Raw genomic sequence first — 11,391 nt, forward strand, 5'->3', positions numbered from 1 at the left:
GAAGCAATCCAAATGCCCATCCATAGGAACCAGTTAAATAAATTATGGTACATCCATACAATGGAATAGCCTTGACGGAGTTGTTAGAAAGACCAAGGAAGCTGTTTATGTCCAAATACAGAAAGGTATCCAAGATACATTTAATGGGGAAAAAGACTCAAAAGAGCTTGTGTAATATGCTACAATTTGTGTAAGGAAAAGAAGAAAATGGAATGGACGATCAGTCTACACATAAAATACCTCTAGCACCTCTACACAAGAAAACAGTAACACAGATATCCCCAGGGAAAAAATATGGGTGGCTGGAATAAGGGGCGGAAGGTGGAATTTGTGTATATTCTTTTCGGTCTTTTCATTTTTTAATCATATGAATGTATTAACATCCAACAAAATAAATGAATGAATATTAATTTAATTCAACCTAGGGTCAAAGAAGAAACAACAAGATTCCTGAGAGTATATTTTAAAGACTGAATAATTTCAAGTACTCTCTCCCTGGAGCTCAACATCCAAAGGCTTCTTAGAGACAAAAACTCTCTTCTCTCTTCCCCATTTGCATTGTTTCCTCTGCATCCCTGCTACCCTCTGCTTTTTGGAACTTTCTCCAGATACCTTACATGCAACTTGTAGATTTTTAAACACTATTTTCCTTACAAATTTTGAAGAAATGAGTAGAGGTATACGATAAAGGAGCCCTGGAAAGCAGAACAAGGTTCTAGACAGAGCTCCAATTACCTGTGTGGCTGTTGGACAAACTCCTTGCCCTCTTAAGGCCTCAGTATCCCCACTGGCTCAACATGCACTATGGCCCCAGTAGAGCCTGGGGACCCCTCCCTCTCAGCTCCATCTTTCTGGGGTTCTAAAAGGCACAAATAACAGAGCAAAGGCAAAGACCACACTATGAGTCAGTTGACTGGCATGTATTTTCTTGCTCTATCAATGGTCATCTGGCAACATCCCAGATGGAGGAAGGGTGTCCACACAGTGGCAGGCTGTGAGTTGAGTCAACACTCACTCATTTATTTACACATCAGTTCTCTGTCAGGTGCTGTACTCAAAGCTGGGAATACAACTATAGATAGGATACAATCCTGCCTTGATAGAGATACTAATACAGTATGGAAGATGGAGACTAAGAGATGATTTCAGTCTCCAACAGCCCATGACAAAGACTTCCACAATGGGCCAAGACTGAGTAACTGGTCCTGGGCTTGAACTCCTACCAAAAAACAATTATAACACTGCAAAAAAAATGAGTTGGTATTCTCAGCTTTAGAGAAAAGAAATACACAAATGAGTCTCACATTCACCTTGGCTTTCGGTCTGGGGGCACTTTCTAGACCCCAGCAAAGGGACGTAGAGCCCTAGTTGAGCATGGCACCTTGGTGCGAAGAGGCAGAAAGTGGAATTTTTCAGGCTGCTGAAATGGCTGGAATTTGTATGGCAGGGTATCAAAGAGGACAGAACTATGTAAAGGGGGATTTCTAGAAGTACATGTAAGGATTCATTACCAGTCTTTGGTTGATGGCTGGGGTGAACGTATGAAAGGCAAACCCTGTAACTTCTAGAAGAGAGTAGTTGATGCAGGGATGAGAGCTGAACAGTACACCAGATGTTGCATAGTGCTGGGAAACATGCAATCCTGGCCTAGCAGGAGTGAACAGACCTCACTTAGCACTGGGCATTCAGTTGAGATCCAGAAAGAAGAAGTCAAAGTAGTGAGAACAACATCTTAAAGTAAGGACCACATACTAAGATGACTAATACAACCAATATGGACCCGACTAACAAAAGACAAAATGATCTTAACAGTTTCAGGAAGACATGCCAGTAATTTAACTGCCTTCCAGGATAAAACTGAATACTCTTTAAAGCAAGTTGACACAACCCAGAGTACCCATGGCATTTTGTCCACAATACTCGTGAAGAGTTAGGGGAAAACACACACACACACACAGAGTAACAGCCCCCAAGATGATTCAGATGTTAGAATCTATAGAAAAGGACTTTAAAACAAGTATTAAAAATATGTTGAATGATTTAAAGGAAATGTGGATGTAAGAGACAGGGAATCTCAGCAGAGGAACAAAAACTTTAAAAAAATCCATGACTGAAAAGTACCATATCTAAAATGAAGGGTTTACTCTATGGCACTGCAGAATAAAGGGTCATTGAATGTGAAAACAGAGCAAAAGAAATTATCCAATCCAAAGAAAACAGAAAAAATAATTGAAAAAATAAATGAAGAGTGACTCAGTAACCTTTGAGACAAAATCAAGTGTTCTAACATATGTACTTTTGGTGTTTCAGAGAGTGGAAAACATGCACAGAACAAGTATTTGAAGAAATAATGCTGCAACAATGAAAACCAAAATTAAAAACTTCTTAAACATGGCTGAGAAAAAAGTGTTTAGAAAATTGAGTGTATCAAGAGATATACTATATTCATGAATTGGAAGAGTCAACTTTATTATGTGGTCAATTCTCCCAAACTTACTCTATAGATTCAATGCAAATTTCATTCAAAATCCCAGCAGCCTCTTTTTTTCCAAGTAGTTGACATATTGATGCTATAATTTATACACAAACACAAAATACCTAGAATAACCAAAACAATCTTGAAGAAAAAACTTGTAGAACTCACAATGATTTCAAGGTTTATAATAAAGTTACAGTAATCGTGACAATGAGATATAGGAATAATAATAGACAACTGGATCAACAGAAAAGAAGAATCTAGACTGGACTCATACATTTGTGGACAGATGATACATTACAAAGGTTCAACAGCAATGAATTGGGGGAGAATGACATCTTTAATAAATGGTACCAGACCAATTGACATCCATCTGAACAAAATGAACTTTGATCTCTACATTACCTTATACAAAAATCAACTTTAGTGGACCTACATGTGAAATAGACCGACATGTGAAATGCAGAATAAATCACTTCTAGAAGATAACATGAGAGTAATTTTTTAATTTTAAGGGTCACAACAATTTCTGAAACATGGCAAAAAAAAAAAAAAACTAAACAAATTAATATATTGCTAAATGAATTTCATTAAAATTAGTACCTTTTATTCAAACACCATTAATTGACAAGGCAAGCCATAGAGTGAGAAAGGGTATTTATGCTACAAATACCCAATAAGGACTCATATCCAGTAAATATAAAGAACCTTTCCAAATCAAGACAACACAACCCAAATTAAAAAAACAAAAACAAAAAAAAAGCGAAATCTTGAAAGGCACTTCACAAGAGATGGTATCTAAATTGCCAATAAACATACACGAAGGTGCTCAATGTCTCTAGTTAGAGAAATACAAGTTAATACCACAATGAGATACCACAGACCTGCCAGAATGTTTAAAATTAAAATATGGATAAGCTGTCACATTAGAAAACTGTTTTTCAGTACCCATTTAAACCAAGCAACAATTCCATTCTTAGTTATATGCCCAAGAGAAACAGAGTACACATAGCTTCCAAAAGACACATATGTTCATAGTAGTGCAGTTTATTATGGCATAAATCAGGAAACAACCCAGCAGTCTGTCAGCAATAGAATGGATAAACAAATAGTGGTATAGTCACACAATGGAGTACTGTGCAAAAATGAAAACAAAAATGAACTGTTGCTATACATAACATGGATGAGACTCACAAACATGATTTTGAATGGCAGAAAAGACAAAAAATAGATATTTTATGATTCTACTTATTTAAAGTAGAAAAAACAGGCAAAAGTTCTCTAGTAGTCAGAGTATTTTTGGGGTGGGGAGTTAGTGATTTGAAGTGGGGGGAAAGGGAGGCTTCTAAGGTACTGGTGATATTTTACATCTTAATCTGGGTATTGTTTATATTAGTATATTCAGTTATGATGTGCAGCTGTGGTCTTTGGGCAAGTTATTTCTCCTCTCTGAGCCTCAGTTTCTTTAACTTGCAAGTGGGAATATTATAGTACCTATGTAAAAGGGCAGAAATCACTGAGATAAGACATGCAAAGTGACTGGCAAACAGGGAGAGCTCATTACCTATGGTCACAACGTGGCCTTGCACATGCAAATAAAGCACTGTTATTTCTCAGAATGGGATGTTATGGGCAAGTTTACATGCCAAGCAAAATGAGGAAGCAGAGGAACGTTGCTGGATAACCCAGTGAGGAACCAGAAGGGGCAGGCCCCACCACAGGGTGGACGTGGGTTAAGAAGCAACATGGAGACACACACATCTGATGAAGGGGTGGAGGACCTGGCAAGTCTCCACAGTGAATTTAATATGGATTTGGGCAGGGCCCCATCCTTGGAGCAATCAGCACAGGCATCAGTTATTATAGGCAATAATAAGCAAACATTCATTTATTCACTCACACTTGACAAAAACCTGCCAAATGCCTACTATGTGGCTAATGGGAGTAAGAAGTAGCTCCTACCCTTGAGGCAGTTACTCTCTTCTACAGTATTGAATAAGGAAGGAAAAAAGAGTTAACATTTAACGAACATTTACCACATATCAGACTGCGGGCTTCACAAGTGAGATCACATTTATCTCTTAGCAGGACTGGGAGGTAGGTCACACAGATGCATGGAAGCCAGCAGTGGAAGAAGAGAGATACAAAAAGTGAGCAATTGCAGTATATGCTGATTGTATGGGTGCTAAGTCATGCAAACTGCTGTAGGAATTAGAGGGCTCAGTGGAGAAATCAACAAATGAGTTAGGTTTGGAAGTAAGTTTCCCCAAAAGAAAAAGGGTCGAGGGCAAGAATGTTGACTAATGCTCAAATGCTGCCAGAACATATGTGCCCACAGCTTACTCCTTGCAGAGAGTGAAAAGTTATTTGCTGGTCTTGAGTCTAGACCCACTATTGAAATATGGTTGCTTCTTGAATAAGTACAACTCATTGTTATATGACCAAAGATATAGTGGATTTTCTACAAGCTTTCCTGAGTACACAGAATTGTCCTTCTGCACTGTCAAATCCCCAGACTGCATACTTAGCAGATGTTTTCAAGATATTTTGTCAAAATTGCATGTCATATAGGCACAAAATAATTTGTCACAGGCATTTTTACATCTGGTTGACTCCAATCAAATCATCCAGAGATAAAGTAAAACCTTACAAATTATATCAGTTTTAATTACTTAAGACAATTTTGATAGCCGTTTGAGTTTCCTCCAACCCCCAGATACTCAACACAAAGTTTCAGAAATAAGGAACAGATGGCAGAAATATTTAAGACTTTTTTTAAAACAAAAAATGATGAAAAGATTTCATTTATCTTGATTTTTTCCGTTTAGCAGTAAACTGCTATCCATGGAAAAGAACATCTTCAAAACATCCAGCCTAATAACAACAAAAAAAATCCCTTTAATCTAATTTTAACCAAAACAAAGCATTCTTCCCAACACCACCTTGAGCAGGATGAACATGGCACTTAAGGAGATCTCAGAGGTGTGCGTTAGAGGGAGAACAACAGCTGTGGGTAACTTAACCGACAGGTGCACCTGGGGTTAGAGGTGCACTTACATAGACATGAGCTCTTGCTAAAGTCTTCAATCACCGGAGCGTGGCTGAAACAACAGCCCTTGGACATGGTGGGGTAGATACAGAGCACCCAGCAACCCAAGGGAACACACCTCTGAGCAGGAGGGAACCCTGGGAAGAAGGCTGACACCTGTATGCTGTGGAGGGAGCCATGCCTCAATTACTCTGGTAAACAGAAATTCTGAAGTTAGATTTCTGGAGTAGACTCCCCAAAGCTTCTGATGGAGCCTAGAGCTACACTGTGTCCCTCCTTCCTTCCTACGCTGGGTTCTATGCTCCTCAGGTCCTCTGGGTGAGAAACTACTGGAAGGATGCACTTTGATACCAAGGAAAGATGAAAGCTCAAGCCCTTTAGAGTCAAATCTAGCTTCAACTCCCACCTTTGCAACTAACTACCTGAGCAACCTGGGGAAGCCACTTCATCTCTCTGAGCATCATTTTCTTTGTCCATAAAACTCTCTTATTTAATGTCATAATATCATAATATAGTGTCTGGTACAAAGTAACCAACCGTAAGAGGAGGCAGCCCTTCCCCACCAGACCCCTACTACACATAGCCCCTAACTCACAACTACTTCTCTTCACCTGTTGGGCTCCTCCTCCTGACTCAGAGGCACCTCCCAACCCTCCTATCTAGAGGAGGTGATTCAGCCCAGTGACTGAGCATCCTCCACTGTGGCACTGCCACGACAGGCAATGGACCTTGATTCAGGTAGGGGCTCAATCATTGTGTGATAAACTGGTAAAGACCATCTCACTGTGGCAGAGACTGTCTTGCTGTTCAAACAGCCATATCCCTTTCTTGCTGGGCACAGGGGGTGACACTCCCAACCATCCCTATAGTTAGGTATGGCCTCACACCTGAGTTTTAGCAAGTAACCGGTGTACACCATCTTCTGACCTGGTCCATCAACAGAAACAAGAAAAACAATAACAGAAAACAAATATTTCTCTTCCAGTATTTGATGCAGAAGAGCAGGGTGAATTTAGAAGCCACATCGGGAAGATGGCTGAAGTTAGAACCTGGGTCCTTGAGTCACCATATGAAGGAGAGCTGCCCATTTTAGACAGCTCTTGAGTTGAAAAAGTAAAGAAATCCCTCTCCCACTTGGATTTATTATGGCAGCTACCCTAAGATAGTGGGTCTCAAACTTGGGCATGCACAGTCACCTGGAGGGTTTGTTAAACTACAGATTGCTGGGCTCGTCCCCGATGTTTCTGATTCTGCAGGTCTGGAGTGGGGTCAAGAATTTACATGCCCAACATGTTCTCAGCTGATGCTGATACTGCTGGCCCAGGGACCACACTTTAAGAACTGCCATCTCTAACTCACACACATAACACCTTTCTTAGTGGAGCTGGGGTTGGGAAAACCCTGCTGAACTCAGCAAACTTGAGGGTCTCCATGGTGTACAGCACTTTGCTCAATGTCTGTCTGCCTGTTGTCCCCACTGCTGTGAGCTCACGTCTGTCTTTGTCAGAAGACACCCAAGTAAACAAACAACTGACAAACTGACAGTGCCAAGTGAGAGGAATATGCAATGGACAGTGGGGATCGAACTAAGCGTTACCTGAAAATGGGCATCACTCGACCAAGTTGATAAGAGTAGGAAAATCAGCATGAGCAAAGGTGTGGAATTCGCATGTTTGGAGCAATTTTTAAAACAAATTATTTAGACCTGGACAGAAGGTAAATACAGGGGTCAGGTGCTTAGAAATGAGGCTGACAAGGGATGGTCAAAGTTAGGCTAAAGAGTTCAAAATTTATCTTAAATGAACAGGGAGGCCCTGAAAACCAAGGAAAAAGGGAATGTCAAGAGGAGTGTCTAATGGGAGCTGGAGCTGAGGATGTGTCAGCAAGAGAAGGCAGGTTTGCAGGGTGACTTGGGACGCTACTGATGTAACTCAGATCTCAGCCGTGCAGATGGATGGAAGTGAGGAGTGTTTCAGGGAATATTCCTAAAATAAGTAGGATCAGGTGACTGGACAAAGGGAACTGTCAGGTTGGCCCTCAGATTTCTGGTTGGACAACTGTGAGGACAGCAGTGCCCTGTGCTGAGAGAGGGACACAGGCAGAGAAGCAGGTTAGAGAGAGGGGGTCAATTAGTTCAGTTTGAGGCAAGAGGGTGGAAAGCCTGTGGGGACCTGGGACTTGCATCAGAGCAGGAGGGTCCCCAGCTCACCCCTATGATGAACCGGCTGCATGACTGGCAGCCTGGCCTTTACCCAAGAGGTTCCTGACACCATGTACATCAACACACATACAGGTGTCTCTCACCTCTGACTCCTAATTTCACACCTGCATCCCTCCATCCATCGTCCTGGCCAACTCATTTCACAGTCGGTGAATAAAAAGCTCTTTGGTACACATCTACCCTATGCCTGACCCTACAGTGGGTGCTGCCATTTCCCTCAAGGAGCTCATGCTCTTACATCTGTCTTGATGCTCTACCAAAGCACCTTTTATGAAGGACACTGATACCCCCATGTTGTCAGAAGTTCTCTTTATTCCCCTCCACTTCCTTACAGCACCCAATACTTTGTCCAGCCTCATGAGGACCTCCTGCTCTTCTCCCATTTCATCACCCTCTTCCTCTCTGCACATTTCTCCAAATCCAACTCAGATTCCACGGTCCATGGATCTACAACACCCTCACCAATTTGTAATTTCCTTTGACTTTGACACCTATCAGGAAAAACTCAACCATTTTCCAAAGTAGTGCTTCTTGAAAGTTACTAGGCCTAGAAATCACCCGGGGAACTTGTTTAAATGCAAATTCTGATTCAATAGGTCTGAGATGGGGCCAGAAATTCTGCATTTCTAACCTCTAGGGTGCGGTTGATGCTAGGAATCCACAGACCACATTTTGAGTCATGGAGATTTTGTACTTGGATAGTCAAGGTGTCAATGTCTGTACTTTCAGGGAGAACCTCTTATCTCTTCTTCATGGAAGTCTAGATATTGCAGGCAGCCCACTAGGTTTCTGGGCAACATGCTCTCCTCAATGCCTGTTTTGATCACAATCTTCCACTTTAGAGGCTGCATTTTCCTCCTCACTAGAAGCAGAAATCCTCACCTTCTAAAGACGACAAAAGTTATTGGATTATAACGCCCTCAGGTTCCCAAATCTACAAGCATCCTCTCTCCTCTCCTGGGTTTTGTTTATAGCACAGAGTTTGCTGCTATTGCCTTATAAGGCCACATTTGCAAGGCCTTGCATCTCATTGCCTTCCATCTTTCCAAACATATTACGAGTGTCTGTTCAGGCTTCTCTCTTGTAAACATTCAAACAGATTCTTCCCACAACAAGGCATCAATATCCCTCAAAGCCATCACCATCACCACCTCCTCCACTTTGGAACCTGTATCCACCTTCAACCAGCATCCTCTATCCCTCTTATCTCCTTCTTAATCAAAGTTCTCAAATAAGAATTATCTACATGCTCTGTCTGCTGCCTCATGCCTCATTCAAAATTGGACATCACCACCTACCACATCACCAGAACATCGCCTGCTTGGTTTACCAATAGCCTCTATGTTGCTAAACCCCTTGGACATTAACATGTGACCCCTTTCTCCTCCTTGAAATATTCTCTTCTTTTGACTTACGACATCAGATAGACATTATTTGAAACTTCTGCTTTTACTGCAAATGGGCTGTTCAAGGAACTTCCTCCACAAAAGAAATGCTGGTTAATTCCACTTCTTCCATCCTAGCTGGGACCTGGAACTTCCTCACTGTCCTACCTAAAACTTCTCTGGGTCAGCCTGTCCACCCTCTGCCCAACCTCACTGCTCCACCATCATCCATAGCAGTGAAGTCCAGTGGGACTTCCTGTGCTGACAGAAGTATGCTGAATCTATGCTGGCCAGCACAGTCACTACTCACCACATGTTACTGTTGAACACTTGAAACATGGCTCACACAACTGAGAAACTGAAATTTTAAGATTATTTAATTGAATGTTGAATTTGAGTCGCCACCTATGACCAGGGGCTGCCATATTGGACAGCTCAGATCCACAGGAACAAACACCTCAGAGACACTCATCATACACCAGATGTTCCTCAGGTCTATGGAAAATTTTAACAATTTTGCAATCTATCATAAAAGGCAGTAAACATTAGTGGGTCAAAGGCATGCCTGGCAGATGCAAATGGCCTGGGTTCAAATCCTGACTCTGACATTTTAACTAAGTGACTTTAGCAAGTAACAAATTCTCTGAGCTCAGTGGCTTCATATATATGACAAGGGCAATAACAGCAGCTCCTGTCACTGAGGGTCCCCTCCATCTTGGCCCCAGCTCTCACTGGGCTCTGGTACCACCAACCCTCCCTCTGCCCCTTTGGTCCTGGGGAAGTAACAGTTTCCCTGCTATTGCATGTCACTGGGTGCCTCTTCATTCCTTGTCTGTCCCCTTAACTCTGCCCACATCTGGGTGAACAGTCTCTTCATTAACTTCTCATAACAAAAATGCCATGAAGGAAAGTGCAGGATGCCCAAAGAATATATAATACATGAAACAAATTCATTCAGGGAGGGAGGGAGGGAAATTTTGCCTGAGAAAATAAACTCTCACTTGCGATTGGGAGAATGAATATGAAGTAACCACAAACTTGCTTTAGGGGTATTAAAATCCCATTTTACAGACAAGAAAAGTGAGGCTCAAAGAATGGAAGGGTGGCCAAGTTTACATGAATCCAGTCTTCTCTTTAAGCACAAAGCAGGGCACTGTGATGCCACTTGACAAGGTGTGGGGGCCTGTGTTGGACTGTATACTGTTACTATAACAAATTACCACAAATCTAGTGGCTTAAAACAACACAAACTTGTGTTCCTCCAGTTCTAAAGATCAGAAGTCCTGACATCAAGGTATCAGTAGGGCTGCATTCCTAGTGGAGGTTCTAGAGGAGAATCTGTCCACTTGTCTTTTTCCCTTATCTAGAGACCACCTGCATCCCTTGGCTCCTGGCTGCTTCATCCATCTTCAAAGCCAACAGTGTGGCATCTTCCAATCTCTCTTTTCTCCTCTCTCTAATCTCTGCTTCTACTGTCAATCTCCTCCTCCTCTGTTGTGGTTGTCATACCATCTTCTCTGACTCTGACCCTTCTGCCTTCTTAAAGGAACCTTATGATTACATTGGGCCCATCTGGATAACCCAAGAGTATATCTCCATCTCAAATCTTTAGTCACATCTGCAAAGTCCCTTCTGCCATGTAAGACAACATATTCATATGCTCCTGAGATTAGGTCATGAATATCTTTTTTTTTGGTGGGGGGAGACAAGATTACTTGGCCTGCCACAGGGCCCTAAGGCATTAAAGTTGTCAAAAATTTGCCCATCATACAGACAAGCTCTTACTGCTGCAGTGTTACGAGCAATAATGCTGCACACACAGAGCAAGCCACAAAACCAAGATTCTGAGGCCAGGTGGCCTTTGGCAAAGGGAGCTGGGCCGGTCACTTGGCAGCTGTGTGACCTTGAGCAAGACACCTAGGCTTCCTGAGTTTAACTGTATCATTTATAAAACAGTGACAATGTCTATTCCCCTTGCTGTGAGGACTACACAAGCTAGTGCTGTGTCAAGAACGCAGCCCACAGTGGGGCTCCCACCCTCTCCCTTTTCCCCTCTTGGCCCCCTTCTGTCTTCCATTCTGAGGACACACGCATGCATCCTCTACTCAGTCCCTCGGCATCTGCCATCACTATCCTGTGGGGACTGATGAGCTGTTACTAATGGGAGTTTTAGGGGAAGGGAGGAGAATAGAAGAGCTTTGGTGCTTCACTCATCCTGCTGAGATTTTGACACAGACACAGATCTTAAGAGAATTAGGCA

The 11,391-nt window shown here is 42.1% G+C and overlaps 1 protein-coding gene across 8 annotated transcripts in view; it reads right to left on the reverse strand.

The window, feature by feature from the left end:
- PTPRT (protein tyrosine phosphatase receptor type T) overlaps positions 1 to 11,391 on the reverse strand; it is a 1,173,155-nt gene that overhangs the window by 634,643 nt on the left and 527,121 nt on the right. The gene's annotated exons all lie outside the window — the stretch shown is intronic.

The sequence above is a fragment of the Choloepus didactylus genome, chromosome 19 (assembly GCF_015220235.1).
Source record: "Choloepus didactylus isolate mChoDid1 chromosome 19, mChoDid1.pri, whole genome shotgun sequence".
In the NCBI taxonomy this organism is placed as follows: Eukaryota; Metazoa; Chordata; class Mammalia; order Pilosa; family Megalonychidae; genus Choloepus; species Choloepus didactylus.